This window comes from Macrotis lagotis, chromosome 1, assembly GCF_037893015.1.
Source record: "Macrotis lagotis isolate mMagLag1 chromosome 1, bilby.v1.9.chrom.fasta, whole genome shotgun sequence".
In the NCBI taxonomy this organism is placed as follows: domain Eukaryota; kingdom Metazoa; phylum Chordata; class Mammalia; order Peramelemorphia; family Peramelidae; genus Macrotis; species Macrotis lagotis.
Genome location: NC_133658.1, coordinates 309,418,123 through 309,439,205, shown reverse-complemented (window position 1 = coordinate 309,439,205; position 21,083 = coordinate 309,418,123). Strand labels below are relative to the sequence as shown.

The 21,083-nt window shown below is 35.9% G+C and overlaps 1 long non-coding RNA gene across 1 annotated transcript in view; it reads left to right on the top strand.

Moving 5' to 3' along the window:
* Positions 1-19,609, top strand: part of LOC141505506 (uncharacterized) — a 207,076-nt gene extending 187,467 nt beyond the window's left edge. The window contains exons 5-7 of the long non-coding RNA XR_012473622.1: positions 323-411; positions 8,823-8,908; positions 19,527-19,609. This is a non-coding gene — a long non-coding RNA (uncharacterized LOC141505506). The remainder of the gene's footprint in view (positions 1-322; positions 412-8,822; positions 8,909-19,526) is intronic.
* Positions 19,610-21,083: the final 1,474 nt, after the last annotated feature.

Here is a 21,083-nt window from a genome sequence, read left to right as displayed (position 1 = left end):
CTAAAGAAAATTAACATCAACTATATTAGATCAAAATCTAATATGCATTATATGCAAATTATTATTTCATTTTTTCACCCACAGACAGGCTGCATAAAAATCACACTGCAGACTGCCTGTGGCTGGCATGGACAGGCCTGCACTAGACTAAGGTTCTTCCCAATCCTAATAGTCCAGGTTGAATGAAATATTTCTGGAAATGTTTTGTGAAGGAAAACAAAAAAGGAAATTGTATTTAGAATGTCAATTTTTTTTTGTAATTAGACATATTAGGAGAATAAATTCAGAAAATTCATATTTAACCATCATTATTCTATCATAGAAGACATTGTGCTGATGCTGGAGATACAAAGACAAAAAGGAACAAGCCCTGCTCTCAAGGAGCTTACTTTCTACTTGGGATGGCTACAGGTACAGTATAAGATTAATGCCACTTTATAGGGGACAAAGGAGAGATATAGACGAAGTACTTGGGGAAAAGTTGAGGAAGGGAAGAACTCTTTTAGTTGTGGAAAACAGTTTTTAACTTGGATCTATCAACCCCTAACTTTTCTGTAAATTTGGATGAGAAAAATTACATCTTTATTTCAATATAATTGGCTTCCTTTGTAATGCTATGCATTTTATTTTATATGAGGGTACATAGGTTTCACCAAAGGGGTCCATGACTTGGAAAAAAGTTAAAAACTCCTCTCTGGGGTAGGGTTGGGGGTGTCAGGGAAGCCTTCATGGAGGAAGTGGCATCTGAGCTAAATCCGGAGGGAAGATAAGGATTGTAGAGATGAAGGAGTTGCATACTTCAAGCATGGTCTAATTGAATATGTAGAATCATGACATGCCATGTTCTGTGTAGGAAATAGCTTGTAACCCAGTTTGACTGAAACAGTGAATGAAGAAGAATAATGATGATGATGATAATAATGATAATGATATGGCATAAGACAGGAATAAGTTTGAAGACAAATTTCAAGACTTTTGATGCTAAACTAAAGAATTTCTACTTTGTCCTACAGGTGATGGGGAATCATTAAAGATTTTAGAGTAGAGGAGTGATGTGACAAGACTTGGGCTGTAGGACATTAGCTTGACAGCCATTCCAAATCTCCAAGTCTCCATAGATTAAAGAGGGAGGTGAGAAGACTAATTAGGAAGATAATATAGTAGTCTAGATGAAACATGATGAAAGACTGAACTAGACTGTTGGCAGAATCATATGATTGCATAGCTGGAAAGAAAAGAAAATGAGTCCAACCCACTGACCACAAAAGAATCCTTTTCATAACATCACAGCTTATATAACAGTAAGATGCTAAGATGTCTCGGTTTTATTTTTCACTGGAAAGTTATGAGCCACTAAACAAGCTCTATAAAAATTATACAAACACACACACACACACACATATATATATATATACATATATGTATACACACATATATACATATACACAGTATCTTCCTGAAGACTTTCAACAAAGGGGCATCCATAACTTCATATGGCAGTATTTTTAAATGTAAGCAAGGATTTCTTTCTATCAAGCAAAAATCTGTCTCTGAAATGTCTTTACAATGCTTCTTGTTCTGCCTTCTGGGGACACAAAACAAGTTTAATCTCTCTTCCATATAACTTTCTTTTAAAGAGCTGAAATCATGTTTCAGGTTCCATTCCTATTCTACTCTCTTTTCTTTATCCCCCCTCCTCAGTGGTTCTTCATTGTCTTCTAGTTAACATTCAAACTCCTTTGCTCAGCCTTCAAAACAAAAGAAGCTTGAGATCTAGGAGTTCAATTTTGGGGGAGTGTGGAATCAAGCATGTGAGGAAGAGCTTCGCTCAATTAATAAACAGTTATCAGAAACTTAGACTGAATCTAAAAACTATTCCCTAGACTAATAATATTTAAAGGATCAGATAAATAAATTCTAGCTCAGTACCTACTATTTCTGAGGAAAGCAGAGTGGCCAAGCTTCTAGTTCCAACCTCCTGCTTCCCCTCAGGGAAGGAAATCAAATCTCCCTTGAAGAAGGGTAGAGAGAGAAGAGGCTAGAGTTAACAATTTTTCCTCTCTTTGAATCACACAGTAGCATCTCTATACTACATCATATTTATGATGTATTTTTAGACTTTTAAGATGTTCTGATTGTGTTGAATTAGAGGGTGGGATAGAAAGGTAAGAGAAGGAAGGAAAAAGAGAAAGAACATATGTTTAGCATCTCCCAGCATCCTTGTTTACATCCCTCATCACTGTCTGCTGAGCTGTCCATCAATATAAATCCATCCTGGAGCAGAATAACCATCATCAGTTAAGATTATTGATGGCTGACCCAGTTCTAATGGGCAGTTTAGTAAGTCAGTGAATTGAAGAAAGAAGAGAAAGAAATAGGATCTTCTGACTACATATTGTTGTGCCTCACAACTATAAAGGAAATCCCATTAGTATAATGTGCACATGTTCATCTGTTACCTTCTCTGGAGGAAATATTTTACCTATCTTTAACCAAATTCTGATTTGGAGATAGATTTATGTTAGGTACCATTAAAATATTTATTAATTTCTTTTATTTTTATATCTTTTGTTTTCCACTTCTGCATATATTCCTCCACTCCTTCCCACCCAGAAAGCCAGCCTTAAAAGAATGAATAAAAAGAATAGAAAAGAATGAGAAAAAAACTTATTACTAACAAGTCTGACAGCATTTGCCAGCCCTTGGATTTATGGAGTCCAAAGGGGAAAAGTCACATATTTATTTTCACTAATCTGAATGAAAATTAGCATTTCTTTTAATTATGAATTTAAAAAAGACAAAGAATTTTCATGACTTGAAAATCATTTTAATACAAATATTACACATTCAGATTCTAGGCTCCTTTTACTCTGCAAAGAAGTAAGGAGGGTAAATTTCCATATTTCTTTTTCAGGCTAAGTTTGGTCATTATGATTAAGTACTCAATCAATAAACACTTATGAAATACCTACTATGTGCCCTAAGTGCTTATATATTAAAGTGTTGTATTAAAAAAAGACAAAAGACAGTACCTGCCCTCAAAGAGCTCTAATACTCTAATGGAGGAGATGATAGGCAAATATGTATATGCAAACTAAATACAAGATAAATAGGGAAGAATGAAATGAGAGAAGGCACTAGAATTAAGAGGGGTTTGGAAAGTGTTCCTGTAGAAGGTGGGATTTGAACTGGGACTTGAAGAAAGCCAGAGAGGTCAATAGTTGGGGTGAAGGGGAAGAGCTTTTCAGGCACAGGAGACAGCCAGAGATAATGTCAGGTGTGAAGACATGAAATCTTGTTTATGGAACTCACTTTGCAAGTGAGTGGGCTAAAGTCATTGTATCATAAACTAAGTGTAGTGAGAAGGTATAAGAAGACTGGAAAGATAGGAAGAGGACAAGCTATGAAAGGCTTCGAATACCAAACAAAAGATTTTGTATTTGATCCTGGAGGTGATGGAGAGATATTGGAATTTATAGAGTAGTCTGACATAGTCAGACCTGTACTTTAGAAAAATCTCTTTGGTGGCAAATGGATCAGAGTAGGAGACACTTGAATTTATCGGACACATCAGTAGACTATTGCAAAAGTCCAAGCATAAGGTGATGAGGTCTTATACCAGAGTAGTGTCAGAATCAGAGGAGAGAAGGGGGCATATTAGAAAGATGTTGCAAAGGTAAAATTGACAGTCTTTGGCAACAGGTGAGATATGGGGGGGATGAGAGATAGTGAGGAGTCTAGGATGATCACTAGGTTATGAATCAGAGGGACTAGGAAAATGAATTTATTTTAAAATAATAGGGAAGATAGTAGGAAGGAGCTAATGGAGAACAATAGTAAGTTCAAGTTTTGGACATGTTGAGTTTAAGTTGTTTACTGGACATTTAGTTTGGATGTTGAAAATGTGAGGCTAGAGGTCAGCAGAGACACTAGAGCAAAAGAGGTAGATTTGAGAATCATTAGTCTAGAAATGGTAATTAAGTATATGGGAGTAAGGAGATCATCAGGTGAAGTAGCGTAGAGGGAGAAGTATAAAGGATCCAGGACAGAACCCTGAGGGACACCTATAGTTAGAGGGCATGATCCAGATCATAAGCCAACAAAGGAGACTAAGAAGGAATGACCTAATAGGTAGGAGAAGAATCAGGAAAGAATGGTGACTTGAAAACTTAGAGGATAGTATAGAGAATAGGATGTTATAATACACTGTCAAAGACTGCAGAGAGGTCAAGGAGAAAGAGGATTGAGAAAAAAGGTCATTGGATTTGGTAAGATCACTGGTAGACTTGGAAAGGAGTTTTGGTGAAACAAGGTTCAAAACTGGATTGCAATGAATTAAGAAGTGAGTGAGAAGAGACAAAGTGGAGACAACTGCAACTAGACTTCTCAAGCAATTTAATCACAGAGGCTAGAAGATGTATAGGTGATGGTGAATTGAGAATGGGGGACTTGTAGATGTTTTCAGGCAATAGGGAAGGAGCTAGCATACAGGGAGAAATGAAAATAAGTGATAGAGTAAGGATGAAGGAGGGAGTAATATGTTGAAGGAGAAGGAATAGAATAGGATCACTTGAGCAGGTAGAAGGGTTGGCCTTGGTAAGAAGGAAGAAGACCTTTTCTTATAAGAGAGGGATGAAGAAGGTGTAACTGATAAGTTACTTGAGAGTTATGAGATGAAGCAGAAGGGATAAAAGGTAATTCTTGGTGGATGGTTTCAATATTTTCTTATAAAATTGAGTTAAGGTTCTCATCTAAGAGGGTGGGAGAAAGGAGAGCCACAGAAGGTTTGAATTAGGGTGAAAAGGTTTGGAAAAGGCAATGTTGAAAGTGGGATAGTGAATTCATAAGGAAGGTATGGAAGGGTTCCAGAAGTAGTAAGGGTCCAATGGAGGTTGCATAAAATAAATTTGTAATGGACTTATTGAGAACAGTTGTATGATTATCTCCATCATTACTCTAGCATATGTGTAAAGGTGAAGACAAAAGTAGTGGTTGGTAGGAGTAAACCAAAATTGAGACTTGGCAGGGTATAATTGGTGATGTGATAAGGGAACCAGAGATGCAAGAGAAGAAGGAAGTGAAAAATGAACTTATTCACAAAGGGGTCAAGAAAGAGAAAAAGTCAGAGAGACTGGAGGAGAACTAAAAATTCAAGGGAATGGAGATCATGATGTGGAGCAAGTTCAGGCCTTAGTATGGAAGGCAGAGTCATTAGTTTTGAGAAGAGAAGGGAATTTCAGAATTTTTCAACATAGAAATAGTACATTTGTGGGGAATAGGATTTGATGATTTCCTGCAGAGATTCAGAATCACTAGGATGTGTAGGATATGACCAAGTGTGAGAAGGTTCAAATATCAGAGAGCAGAAAAGTAAAATGGAGATGAAAGACAGTCAAATTGTGAGACAGGTGAGCCCTATCACTATTCCTCTTCCCTCTGAAGGCTAGAGATTAGGCAGGAGACAAAAGTCCCACCTGCTCCCCTCCCTCTGACTTTCTTTCCCTTCCCTCAAGGGATAAGAAGATACAAATTCTAAGGTCAAAGATGTCTCTCCTCTTCCAAACTAGAAGCACTCTACATGGAAGACAAGAGATCAGACTGGCAGCAAGAGATGAATTCAGCTTTGTGCTGGCATAATTGGAAGTCACATAGCCAACTTCTTGCAGTCTTTGCTCAGGTGACATGCAGCAGGAGATGGTAGGTGTGGTGGAGATCAGAGGAAAATATCAATTGTTTTCTCATCTTAGATAGGAGATCAGACAGGTTCAAGAGAACATTGAAGTCTCCAGTAAAGAGGAAATTGTAGTTGGGGTTGTCAACCTGGCCCCTTACCACCTATCCAAAGGGGTCACAATCAGTAGGAGATGGAAGATTAACTGTAATGGTCCAAGGAGTGCATGCTATTCATTTTCAATTTTTTTCATTCTTTCCATTTACCTTACTGTAGTTTTGAATACTTTTCTTAATGGTTCTGTTTTTTTCTCTCTTTTTATTACTTCCTATAATTTTTTTTAGCATAGCTATATTTTATTACATTCATTTACTACAATTTATTTATCCATTCCTCCATTTTTGGGAAACAACAGTGGCCCTTAACTCAGAGAATCTGAGTTCTAAAATTTACCAGCTATGTTGTTACCTTGGGCAAGTCACTTAACTAGACTTGAGATATGAAGCCTCTTTCAGTACTAATCTGTGAACCCATGCCCTTATGATTCTAATTGGTCTCTTTTTCTTTGCTAGTACAAAAAGTGTCACCACATTTGGGTATATATCTGAACTTTCTATTTTTGTATATAGGTGGCATACAGTAGCCACTTTATTATTACCTTGTTCTGAATTGCCTCATCTTGATTGTCCAATCTCTTCTCCCCTTTCTGCTCACAGAATTTACTTTCAGCTTGGATATGGACAGAAGACACCTTTTCCCCCCTTGTTTCTCTTCTTTCCTTCTCATTATAATCCTGTCTTAATCTTTTTATAGACTCAGAACCTGAGGAAGAATCAAAGTTATTGATCCATCTGATTTTTTTGTCTCTTGGATGAGACATTCTGACAATTCGCCATTCTCCTCTCCACCTACAAAGCCAGATTATTTGCAGGCAACAGCATGAATCCTCTTCTGTGTGAGAAACTACTTTATGGACTAATACAAGGCAGGATCTTATTTAGTTTCACATTAATTTGATGATAGAAGAAAGGAAGTCACATTTTTTTCCTGATTCACAAATATCAATAAAACCACCTAGAGCTCTGGGAAATTTTCATTGGCCAGCTTTTCAAAGGTTCTACCTAAGTTACATATATTCAGGACAGAGTTGCCCTGCTACTATTGTGTTTGGCTATTATTGAAACAGACCAGAGATCATGTTTGCCATCACTGAAGGAATTCTAAGATGAGGTGCTAAAATTTTTACCTTTAAGGTGATTTATTATATATGTCTATATATATATACATGTATTTTAATATTTTTATTTAAAGTTTTGAGTTCCAAATTCTATCCATCCCTCTGTTTTTCCATTCCCCCCTCCCTGAGATGGTAAGCAATCAGATATAGATTATACATGTGCTTTAAGGTGATTTAAATCCATGTTAGGATGGTATCATAAGTCCATACTTCCCTAAATGAAGGTAGTCATAAAATCGGTACCTAATTGATTTATGTCAGCCCTTGCTTTTAGGAGAAGGATGGTACTGGGTGGAAAATACAATATGGGAAGCAGTTTAATTTTTTTTTGATTAACCTTTCTCTGGTAGCATGTAATTATATTAGTAATCGGAGTCCTTCGAGCAGAATCTCAAACAAAGGATTAGTAAGATAGAAGATGGAAGAATGCTGACTTCACAATAACTCACTGCCTTCCTAAAGTGATTATATAAATAAATTCAAGCAATATTTTCCAAGACGCTGGAGTCTGATCATAAAGGCGTGAGGGGGCCAGGGGCCTCCACATAGTCTCTGGTTGGCCTGCAGTAACTGATTGCCTGTGGTTGAGAAGGGCAGTCCCCGGGTGGTGAAATATCCAATCTTTCTAAATTATCTGTCAACGTTCAGAAATTATTGAAGATAGGCTAGCTTCTCCAGCAGGGAGCAGAGACATATTTGCTTCATCTAGCTAAGCAGCTTGGTTAAAATGGAAACACTTCTGCTGTGACCTTACACTGAAGCTCACCTGGTTTGTTTGGGTCACTTGGTGGTAAGGAACAGGGAGATAAGATGGGCACAGGGCTGTCAGAGGACTCTGCCGGCTTCATAGATCCCATGGAAACAGTAAGCAGGAATAAGGCACCAAATTTTGAACTCCTTTCTTAAGGCTAAAATGGGAATCCTGCCATAATTCCTGCCCCAACTAATGAATCAGGAGGGTCAGCAGCATATATCAGTGCTAGGAAAATGGCATCTGGATTGTTTTTAAGAGATTCTTTGAAACATCTACCAAATGGCAGGATTCTCTCTCAAGTTAACATGATCAAAATAATCAAAATCAGAAAGGCATGACGATTCAGCTATGGGAGCAGGATGGCAGTTGCCTTTACCAATAGCCTTAACAAGGGCATTGCCTCTGTCCCACTCTGAAGGGATGCCTGCAGACAACAGATAAAATCAGGGATTGCCTTGGTCTCTGGATTGGTGTTCCCCTAACTGAACTATAAACTGAGGTTTCAAACTGTGTAGGAAGGAGGGATAGTTGACAAGTGGAGTTTTCTATCATTTCAAGTGAAGGCTAGATGACTATTTCTCAGAGACATTGTGGAGGGGATTCCTGTTCTGAGGTAACCTTAGAACTCTGAGAATCCATGATTCTGAGACCCCAAATGAGTTCTATTAGTGACAAAGTAGTGTAACTCTGAGGAGATTGGTTACCTAGTAGTTTTCGCCTATATATCTGTGCTGTGTATGGCTCTGGAAAAAATATGGTATATTGTATTTTGCATATATATATATGTATATATATATACATGTGTGTGTGTTAAATTGTAACTAATCATAGAGCATTAAGAGGGATTGGAAAAAGCTTCTTATAGAAGGCAAAATTTTAGCTGGAATTTGAAGAAGTCAGGATGACCAATAGGTGGAGATGAGGAGAGATAAAATTCCAGTCCTGTGGGATAGCCAAGGAAAAGGTAAGGAGTCAGATGATGGAGAGGCTTGTGTGAAGGACAGCAAGGAGACCAGTGTCACTGTATGGTAGAGTATATGAAAGGTAGCAAGCTAGAAGAAGACTGGAAAGATAGGTAGGAAACAAATGAGAAAGGGAAGACAAACAAAGGATTGTTGAGCCTGGAAATAAATGCTGCTATTATTATCTTCATTTTACAGATAAGGAAACTGAGACTGAAAGGAATAAAAGGATAAACCCAGGGTCATAGAGCTTCACATTGAATGCTTGAGGATTATATGACAAGGTATGTGATACTTTGAAAACATATGTTATCACAATGAAGAGATAAGGAGAGAGCAACAAATATCCAGTAAAAAATAAGGGCAGACTTATCTTTCTAAATTCATATCTGACCTAACTGTGTGACTGTGGGGAGGCCACTTAACCATATTTGCCTCAGTTTTCTCATCTGTAAAATGGGATGTGGAGAAGGAAATGGCAAACCATTGCAATATCTATGCCAAGAAAACCCCAAATGGGACCAAGAAGAGTCAGACACAACTGAAAAATGATTCAGTAACAAAACAGGTGTGCATGATGTTTCCCCCCATTTAAATGAAAGCTCCTTGAAAGTAAGGATTTCTTCATTTTGTTCTTTGTATTCCAGGATAATTCAGTATCTGGAACACAGTAGGTTCTTTTAAAGTGCTTATTTGTTGAATCTTGTACCCCTGGTGACCTTTGCTACTTGCTACCTATAGTATTCTGAGCAAGTTAATTAACCTCTCTAGATGTGTTTTCTTATTTGTATAATGAAGAGGTTGAACTAAATTTTCTTCTGGCTCTAAATCTTTGAACTTTTTTTAAATTTTATTCTTGTATTGAATAACTTGACATGCATGCTAGTTTTTTTTCCTTCACAGTTAGATTTACAAGCTCCGTAAGGGCAATAAATAATTTGATAAACACCTTAGTGTGAATAAGTCATGCTCCTAATTCAGTGTGCTTATCTGTTTCATGAGGTGGATTTTAATAGTTGTCATACTTTGATACCAAGAAATGTAGCTTTATATTTGTAATTTCTGTAATTTCAGACATCTAGAAGGACTGGTGGAAGATATTTGGGAGGGAGAACAGACTGTTATCATAAGACTTCTTTCTAGAAGGACTTAGATGTCATTTGGTTCAATCCTTCTATTTTACAGATGAGGAAACTGAGTCTGCATAAGGTTAAGTGATTTGCTCAAGTTCATAGAAGAGCTGGAATTCAAATAATATATTCTCAGTATCCACCAAACCATGCCATGTAGGTAATTACCCTTCACCTCCTCCATGATCATAGCTTGGCCTCTGGACTCTTTTAATCAGGGCCTTTGGATCTAGAGATCCAAATTGTTATCCAGAGAAAATATCCAGAAGAAGCTGGTTGGCTCAGTCATTAATTCCAAAGTTGGTTGAAGTTCACTTATGCAACAAACAATTATTAAGCAAGCACTGTGGAGAAAGCATCATTCCAAGTATATATAAAGTGGAACTCCCTTTTAGGAGCAGCAACATTCATGGGAACTTAAGAGAACTGAAAGGAATGTTTAAAGCTGTCTAGCTCACTTCCCTCATTTGAAAAAAATGAAGCCCACTGGCAGTGATTTGCGTAAATTCATACAGTATTGAGATGTGAGATATGATTTGAACCTATATTTCCAGACTCCAAATCCAGCAAATTCCAACTCTGACACAATGCCCTCAATCTAGTAGAAGAATCTGATGTGCATGTGAGTAATCAAATATGAATAAGACCATAAAAATGCTATGAGAAAGTCACATTAAGTGACATTTACAGTATATAGTGAGGTAGTTTTTAAAAATTTTTTCTCCTCTTTTTTATTCATTAAAAAATTCAATATTTTATTTTTTCCAAGTACAAGTAAAGAACTTTTCAACATTCAATTTTTTTGAAAGATTTTGAATTCCAAATTTTCTACATACATTCCTTCTCTCTCTCCCCTACCCAAGACAGCACACAGTCTGGTATAGGTTAATATATTGAATTTTGAGGTTGGCTAAGTACTTTACTTATCTGATTTGAGCATCAAAACTACCCTGTGAGGAAGGTACTAAAGGTTTTTAGGGGTTTTTTGGCAAGGCAAATGGTGTTAAGTAGCTTACCCAAGGTCATACAGCTGGGTAATTATTAAGTGTCTGAGGTCAGATTTAAACTCAGGTAGTCCTGACTCCAGGGCCGGTGCTTTTTCCACTGCGCCACCTAGCTGTCCCTAAAGGTTTTAATGTAAAAATAAATTACAAGTTTTCTTGATTCCAACTTCAGTACGCTAGTTATCATGCCTAAAGAGTTTACTTCTTGTTGGAGAGATCAGGAAAGAGGTGACAGAGGAGATGACATTTAGTCTATCTTTGACTTGGAATCAGTGAGTGATAAAAATGATGGCAGTTTAGTATCTTGGAAAGAGATTTGGAATCAAAGGGTCAGGCACCAAATCCCAAATCTGCTGGTTGATACCTATATGATTTTCAGTCATTTTGAGACTGACACACTCTGTTGCTTCAACTTCCTCATCTATAAAATAAAAAGATTGAAAGAGATCTCATCATTGGAAAGAGTGCCCTAGTTTTGAAATTAGAAAGAACAAATCCTGACTTTTCAGGTTGTTGTGAAATTCAAATGTGGTGATGTATATAAAGGACTTTACAAATCTTGAATGTCTATCATTATTATTATCGTTATTGTTATTATTATTATTATTCTCATCTTTATTCTAAATGGAATCTATATAAAAATGGCTTCAGGACCACTCCCTATTACTATATTAATTACTGTCTTATTCTTCTGGTCCTTTTAAAAAAGGAGTTCAGATAGAAATGGTTCTGGGACATATTGATTTATTGCATTTATCTTTTTATATTTAATATTCTATAGACTAATGTGTCAGTGAATGAATGGTTGTTTTTTAAAATGGAGTAAAATTGTTGGATTATGTACATCTCCTTTAGGGTCATGGAACACTTCTTTGGGACCACTTCAGGAGCCTTATAATGGGAATAAGAGCTTCATCCTATTTGCAAATGGTTTGATTTTTTTTCTATTAGGTCTCTAAATTTTGAAAGCTTTTAATTTTATGTAGCTTAAGGTTTATGACTAGTCAATATGGCAACAACAATGAAATACATTGTTCTTAAATTTTTATAGATCGCTATTATGTCTAGAATCTTCTGACTCCAAATCCCTTTCCAATATACTGTGCTGTTGTCTTTTTTTAATCACTTATAATTCCAGGTCATAGAGAGATTAAATGATACCTATTCCACCAAACTCTTCCTGATCCCTCTAATATGAACTTTCCTGGCATGGTACTTAAGAGAGGTGAAGCCAGTTTAAATGTTCAATAGTTTTATTGTGATGATGCTTTAGGACAGTAAAATCTATTTGTTGAGATCTCAAGAATATTTTTGGCTCTGCATTTGTAATATGAGATTTATCACTTGTTAGTTATATATAAAAGAGAGCAAGCTTCTGGTATATAATTTTGGATACTTGATCAAATCTTTCTAGATAGTGATGATGATGATGATAAATAGCCAGAATTTATAGAGTTTTAATTACAAAACATTTTACAAATATTATCTCATTTTATGCTCACAAGAATCCTGGGAGGTAGGTGCTATTTGTGAGCCTCATTTTACAAGTGAGAAAATGGAAGCTTAGAGAAGTTATATGATTTGCCCAAGGTTGCACAGTTAATAAGGGTTTGAGGTTTGATGTGAATTGAGGTCTTCTTGACTTCAATTCCATGCTCTAACCAAATACTCCAAAGCTGGAGGCCATTGTCAGTCATCTTGACCCATGTCTTGCCAATGAACTCTGATGATTCTGTAGGAGGCAGTGAGACTGATGACTTTGCATGGGTCTCTTAAATCTTATTCATTTGCCAGTCAAGACATCACCCACCTTATGTCATTGGTCCTCTTTGAGAACAAAGGACAAACATCTAAGCTGCCTCTAATGTTTGGTAGATGCTAAATTTTTGCAACCTATAGAAATGTGTTTTGTACTTTCCATTATTTTGTTATGTAAACTGAATCCAGGCTCCTTAAGAAAATAGGCAATGAGGTGGCACAGAGGATAAAGTGCTGGACCAGGAGTCAGGAATTCTGGTCTCAGATACTCACTACCTGTGTCACCCTGGCCAAGTCACTCAACACTCTGCTATTATGATTAGTTTGTTCTTTCTTTTTTTGGAGCAGTTTTTTTTTCTGGTTTTGTTTTTAGGATTTTACAAGGCAAAATGGGGTTAAGTGGCTTGCCCAAGGCCACACAGCTAGGTAATTATTAAGTGTCTGAGATCGGATTTGAACTCAGGTACTCCTGGCTCCAGGGCCAATGCTCTATCCACTGCACCATGTAGCGGCCCCTTTTGGAGCAGTTTTGAAAGAAATAGTCCTCAAATAATTATCCTGTATTTATTTTTTTTAATTTACTCTTTTACAGGTCATTATATAAGTCAACAAAACTGATTTTTGTAGTTAAATGAGTATTAGGATGTAAACTCATCAGTTTTAGGCTCACTGAAAATGCCTTCAATATAATTCAAGTAGCTGAAATGAGAATGAGGTTATGTATTATACATCCTCATCTTGTTCCCACATGATTTTCATTTCTTTAGCTAGATCTTTGAATATTTGGGATGGAAATATCTTAAAAACACCCTTCTTAAAATCTTATGAATTTATTTTATCTTGATTTCAAAAAGACATGGAATCACATATTTTCACAGAGTGAAATAAGTAGAAACATAAAAACAAATTATGCTATAAAATAAATAGTATAAAAATGAACAATTTGGGGACCTTTATAAATTGCTGAAAAATAAATGAGAATCAAGAGAACAATGAATGGCATAACAACTGCACTGCAAAAACAACTTTGAAGACTGAAAGATCTATAATCAGTACAATGACCATCCTTGATCACACAGGACTGATAATGAAAAGTACTATCTATAACAGAGAGGTGATGGATTTAGGTGGCAGTAGATAAACCTGTATATACGCACAAGAACACATATGTATACACACATATGTATATATTCAAATACAGCCATTGAATTGATTTATTTTGTTGGACTGTTTTACAAAAAATTAGTTTTTCTTTCTTTTTTCCCAAAGGAGTGGGAGGGCAGGGGAGAGAAAATAGATTTGTGTCAATTAAAAGTTAGAGACATGGGGGGTGTACTATAGATATGAAATATTGTATCAACTTTCTGATAATGTCACTATATTATTAGTTTTATTAGAATGTTCTACTTTATTATAAGTATATAAAGCTAGAGTAATCTGTAAATATTTATAAAGTAAAAACAAAATACATCAAACATCTAAAAATTGTTATTCCTAAGTGATTGTGCACAAATACTTGGTCTTTGATAATGGACAAGTTTCAGTTCTCCAGGATATTTTGAAGGGTGTTTTTGTACAATTCTAGCCACCTTGCTTCGTCTTGCTATTTGTTAGATATTAAATTTTGGTAGGCTACAGTGATATATTATATCATGCTATTTCCTCAAATAATCTATATTGCTCACTAAGTCTAGGATCCTTAAGGAAAACTCCTATAATTTCCAGGAATATTGAGCTGGTCTTGACTAGCCATTATAAATCTTTAATTTCCACAAATAAAACTGCATGACAGTTATTTTTGAGAATTTTTTTTGTCAACAAGATGGTGTCTGGGTTGGTGTGGCTGTTATCTACACCAAGCCTCAAGAACGGCTTTTTTGGATTATCTGGATATTTTTTTAGATTTTTGGATCTTATTCATTTAATAATCTCCATCAATTGATAAACCTCTTTTGGTTACAATTGACACATCAATAACATATGCTTCATATCATTCCTGGATGAAGTGATATCTGCCTATTTCAAAAGAATTTCTGGAAATTTTTTTCCCTGTGTAATATGTGTTCTAAGAGAGTTTCTCAATCCTCTTCCTCCTTTTTGGCAAGAAAGTGTTAATATTTCTATAACTGGCTTAGGGAAATAGGTCCTATTATTCATTAATACTATATGGATTTTATTAGGATACTTTCCAAGTCTGTTATAGTTCATTTTATAATTCCTAAAATGTTCATTGAGTCTGCTATTGTGTGGATGTTAATTGCTTTTAATGTATTCCTCCAATTCAACTTTGATTTTAGGAAGCCAGTAAATATCTTGCCATATTCATCCATAGAATTCTCTTTGATATCTTTACTCAATTTAACTGCTCTATAAGAATATAAGATATTTGAAGTTGTAAGAGTAAGTTGGTATTATCATCTTTCTACTCTTCTTCCTTCTCCTCCTCATTTTCACCATGTGGCCATTTTATTGCTTCCATCTTGATATGATAGAGTTTAGATAGAAATGTTTTAGGAATACATCAATATTGTTCTACTATTTGTTTTGTTTGTTTAATGTTCTGTAGACTATTTCACAGGTGAATAAAATGACTACTTTAAAATTATTATTATCTCATTTCTTTTTACAGTAACTTCCATTTTTTTATTTTTATATTTTCACTTTTATTGATATGTTTTGTTTTTACATTACAGATATTTACAGATTACTCCCAACCACTACTACATTTGATGTCTCTTGTAATAAAGCAAAAACAGCTAAGTAAAACTAAAAATTGTGACCTCATCTGAAAGAGTAGGAAACATTTCATATTTCACATTTGTAGCATCTCTCATACTTCTCTATTTTTTTAAATATCTGTTTTTCTCTCCATTCCTCACCCAATCTACTGGGGAGGGGAAGGAAAAGGAAACTTCCAGTAACATATATAATATTCAACTAAAATAAATTCTCCTATTGATTTTACTCACCTACACCCATATACACACAAATGTGTGTCTTTATATTTGTATATTTCATTCTGCACATTAAAACCTTTCTGTCATGGATAGCATTTTCCATTATAGTTATCTAAGATCATGAATGGTCATTGTGTTGATTGTATAGCTTATAGCTATATATCCTTAATGTATATAGATAGAAAATCTATTTTTACAGATGTTAAACATGTTGAATAAAATATTAGCCAAAGGCTAAAATAACATATATCAAAGACTAGGTTAGATTTATACCAGGAATTCAGAGTTGAATTAATATTAGGAAAAATATAAATTTACTAAAGCATATTAATAATAAACAACAAAAACATGTGGTTAATAGCAATAGATGTAGAAAAGCTTTTGACAAATTCAACACCCATATCTAGAAACCCATACATTAGAAAAATGAAAACAAATGGACCTTTCCCTAAAATGATAAATTTCCATTATTATTATTATTATTATTCATCTTATTTTCATTTCTGGAGTACAGAGTTAAACAGAGATAAAAAACTAACGTGTTATTCTTCTTTTATATTTAATGCTCAATGGGTTATTGCACAGGAATATAAAATAACTGTCTTTGGTAATTAAATTTTAAAAATTGGAATGCAAACTCATCTCTAGAAGCTCACTAAATGCAACTTCAAGATGACTCTAATAAGACAGAACAGCCAAAAGGGGAAAAAGCATTGATTAAGCACCTATCATGTACTAGGTATGCTAAATGTTTGCAAATATTATTTCATTTTAATCTCACAGTGGCCTTGAGAGGTTATTATTTTTTTATATTTATAGTTAAGAAAACTGAGGTATGCAGAGGTTAAATGACTTAATCAGTGTCTGAGGCTAAGTTTGATTTCACTTTTCCCCAACTCCAAATCCTGCACTCTATCGAATTCAACATGTAGAACATGTACCTCATCTTGATCCTACTTGGTTTTGATTTTTTCTGCTCTATCTCTATATTTTTCAAGCTTTTAATTCTTTGTTGCTTAGAGATGATGAGTTTTTGGTGTGATGGCATTTATTAAAAATGCTGTTCTTAAATTTTATGAGTCACTGCCATATTTGAGGACAATGGTTTTGTCTGTGATAATAGTCCATAGTATATTTATGTTGAATTATCAATGATAATATGTTATTGTTGTTGTTGCTATTTATTATGGCATCAAATCCACAGTGGACAGAAGGTCTGCTGATGATGATGATATGTCCCCTTATTTCACCAGTGATTTTAAACACTCTGCCTCCCTCCATTCCTCATCTATAGTTCTATGTCCCTTGAAACTGCCTGCTACCAGAGACAGGTGAGCTATGGCTCCTCATAAGAAAAATATAGATTTTTTTTTTAGGCTTCAGGAAACCATATCTGAATCAACATTATGGTATTGACTCTGTGAGCACCATCACAGACTGGGACGTGTGGTTGCCACGGGAAATGCAATCAACTTCTTGGCCAACTCTCATTCTCAGCAGTTCTCACAGGCGCCATTGCTGATGGGTCTGTTCTTTTTTCCCCTTTGAAGACAGAAGCTCCTGGAGATCATACTACAAATGAGGATCAGGTGGGACAGCAAAAGGCTAGATATTTCAGACATTGAACTCTGATAAGGATTGGTAAGGATACATTACAGCTGAGATTACAGTGGAGACATATTAGGACCACTTCTTTTGTGTGTGTATTCCATTCCTCTTTAATTTGACTTCAGTGTCTAATATTCCCAGCTTTATATTAAAAAATTACTTCGGGTTATATGGAGACAACATGGCATATGTGAAAAGAGTCTTGGTTTGGGAGTGAGGATATCTAAGTTTTAATTCTAACTCAATCCTTGACTTTCTATGTCTGAGTTTAGACCTCAGTTTCTTCATCTGTAAAATGTGTATACTTAGGAGCTAATCCCTAAGTCCCTGTATTCCACATGACCTTTTAAAAAATGCAAATATTTCAAAAAGAGTAGGCATAGCATATTAAGTGACTCAATTTTTTACATTTTTGTTATATTGACTGATATCAGATCATTTACTTCATAGTTAAGTGGTGAGGGAAGGGAAGAGAATGATTATTACAAAGCATCATCTTCAAGGTCCAGCCTCAGACACATGAGAGACAACATATCCTCAGAAACCGTAATCAATACATTTTATGTCCTAATTTCTCCTAGGGGAAATATCTTAATCTCCATATTCCAGAAGATCACAGAACCATAAAGTTTTAGAGCTGGATCTCAGAATCATCTAGCCTAACCCATCTCTGAAAATGAATTCTCATTATATTATACCTTATAAATGGTTGTCCAGTCACTGTTTAAAAACTTCCAAAGATATGCTTCCCCTAGAAGTAACTCATTAAACTTAGTTCCAACTTTTTTCTAGTTTGCTTTTTTCTTGATCTAATTCCATACATCCCAAACATGAACCTGATTGAAATGCAATGGAAAAATATTTAACAAAATAAATAAAAATGCATTAGAACATACATAATATTATTATGTGGTTTTCTCAGTCACTATGTGAGCCACAGGGCTATTAAATGGACTCATTTTTGAGTTTGACATTGCTGTGCAAACATTGAGTCAATGTAATATGATAGAAAGAGTAAGTACTTGCTTTGGAAGTAGAGCACATGGAGAGAGGACAATCCTGTCTCTTGGTCATAGTTTCATCAACTGTAATATGAGGGTGTTAGAGATAACCTTGGAAATAGGTCTTTTCCAGCTCAAAATCTATGATCCACCTAGCTTTTCCAATTCTGTCTTATACAATTTCTTGCCAGTTTGCTGCTCTTTAGTTTCATCTAAATTGGAATATATATTCTGTCTCACCAGTGACTGGACTTGAGTTTGAATATTAGCACTGTCACTTATTATCTGTATGGTCTTGGGAAGGAATATCTGGGTCTCAGTTTCCTCACTTATAAAATGAAGGTACCTTCCAACTTTAGGTTTATGTTGTTATTGCTGTTTAATCTTTTTCAGTTGTTTCTGACTCTTCATGACCTCATTTGAAATTTTCTTGGCAAAGATACAGAGTGATTTGTCATTTCCTTCTCCAACTCATTTCACAGATGAAGAAACTGAGGCAAATCCAGTTAAGTGACTTGCCCAGGATTAACTAGTTAATAAATGTTTGAGATCATATAGGAACTCAGGTCTTCCTAACTCCAGATCCAACACTCTATCCTCTGTACAGCCTAAGTGACCCAATAGTTGATCTTATGGCAAATATGACATCTACTCTCCTAATTCTGTTTATGCTCACCTTTTATCCTTGGGATGTCCTTCCTTCCCCTCTTTACCTGGTGAATTTTCTTTGACCACCATTTATAGTGCCCTTTCCCCTCAAATATTAAAAATCACTCTGTATCACTCTCTCTTTGAAATTGTCTTTTGTGTACATTAAAATTATCTATGTTTGTGCTTTTGTCTCCCTATTAAACTGTAAAGACAAATCTTATTTAGGTTTTGTATCTTCCACCAGAAAAAAAGGTCAGTGTTCAACAAACAATAGATGCTTAATAGTTCTTGGTTGAGTTGCCTAATCAAGTTTCAGCTAAGCTCCATGCATTAAAAACATAGTCTTGGGGAAGCTAGGTGGTATAGTGTATAGAGCACTGATCCTGGAAATCAGGAGGACCTGAATTCAAATCTGGCCTCAGACACTTAATAATGACCTAGGTGTGTGACCTTGGGCAAGTCACTTAATCCCATTGCCTTGCCAAAAAAACCAAAAAACAACAACAACATAGTCTTTAATGGATTCACAAAATGTCAGAGCCTAGTAGAATTCACTGACTTAGAACTAAGCAGGAATTTACAAACTAAATATTCCAACTCTTTTTACAAATGGGGAAGGGAAGGAGGGAGGGAGGGAGGGGAGAGAGAGAGAGAGAGAGAGAGAGAGAGAGAGAGAGAGAGAGAGAGAGAGAGAGAGAGAGAGAGAGAGAGAGAGATGCTCTAAGGCACAGAGCTCTTAAGGGGCAGCTACAAACACTGATCTCTCAAGTCACTGTGCTGTCTATTCATTCAGGGTCCTGAATCTCTGGGGATCCTAAGAACTGTCGTGGGACATGGCCAGAGCTGTGAATGGATTGCTATCAAACCTAGGTCACCGAACAGAAACCATTTAAATGGACTAACTCAAATGTGCACTTAGTGGAGATTTAAGTCCTCACTATCTCACTTTAATTAAGTGCCAAGTGATTATTAAACAATACATTTATAGAATTTTGACAACTGGGTAAGAGCTGTGCTTCTCCTACAGTGAATATTCCCCTGTAAATATGCTCATAATCCTTGACTTGCTTTTAATTAACACAACTAGCCCATAAACCTATTTATCTTTCAGGGAGAGATGGTTGTTTTGTGTGAGATGAGTGTCAATAGATAATTAAAATGTTTTTCCTTGAGAATGTACAACTAGCTGGGATCTATGAGTTTTGGATCTGATATTAATAAAGGCTGTTATTGAAGTTTAATACTTGCTAACTATTAATTACATAAAGCCATATCCTTTTAATGGGGCAGCTAGATGGTATAGTGACTAGAGCATTGGGATTGGAGTCAGGAAGACTTGCATTCAAATCAAGTCTTAGAAATTTACTAACCATATGACCCTGGTTAAGTCACTTACCCCTGTTTGCCTCAGTTACCTCATCTGTAAGATAAGCTGAAGAAGGAAATGGCAAATTACTCCATTATTTTTGCCAGAGAAACTCCAAATGAGGTTATGAAGAGTCAGACATGACTGAGCAAATTTTTAACATCAAAATTAAACAAATACAAAAGATGTATTCTAAAATGTGACTGAGTGTGTTGGATAGCAATTATATAGTGCATCTGACAAAATGCTTATTACTTTTTTTTTAGGTTTTTGCAAGGCAAATGGAATTAAGTGGCTTGCCCAAGGCCACACAGCTAGGTAATTATGAGGTGTCTGAGGTCGGATTTGAACTCAGGTACTCCTGACTCCAGGGCCGGTGCTCTATCTACTGTGCCACCTAGCTTCCCCCATACTTTTTTGGATGACATTGATGTATCTCTCCTCTAGTCTTCATTAGAATGGACTGTTTATTCCTGTTTCATTTAGGGAACTCCATGCATGTGTTTTGGGCTGAAAGATCAAGTTTTCCTGGGCCATGCTTTCATTTAGAAGAGTCTTCAGGCAAGTGATTTGGGGACCTTGGCCCAAATGATGATGTATGTGAAGGGCCTTCTGTAGAATTGGAGAAGACAGGAGCTTTTCTGGGGTAGAACATAGGACTTTTTCCCTTTATTTTCTTTCCTTTCCTCTTTGCTTTTTTTTCCCTTTCCTTTCCCCCCCTCCTCTGCCCTCCCCTCCCCTGCCCTCTGCCATCCTCTCCTCCCTTCTCCCTCTCCTCTCCACTCCTCTGAATGAAACAAGGAAGTCCTTTGAATTCCTGGGTCCAGGAGGAATGCTCTCCTAAGTGAGAATCAATGGTTATTGTTTATAGTAAAGAGAAATGCCCTCACTGAGCTACAGATCAAAAGTGGCCATCTGTGTCTTGACACAGATACCATAACAGTAGCTAGTATTTTATGGCACTTTGATGTTGCAAAGTGCCAC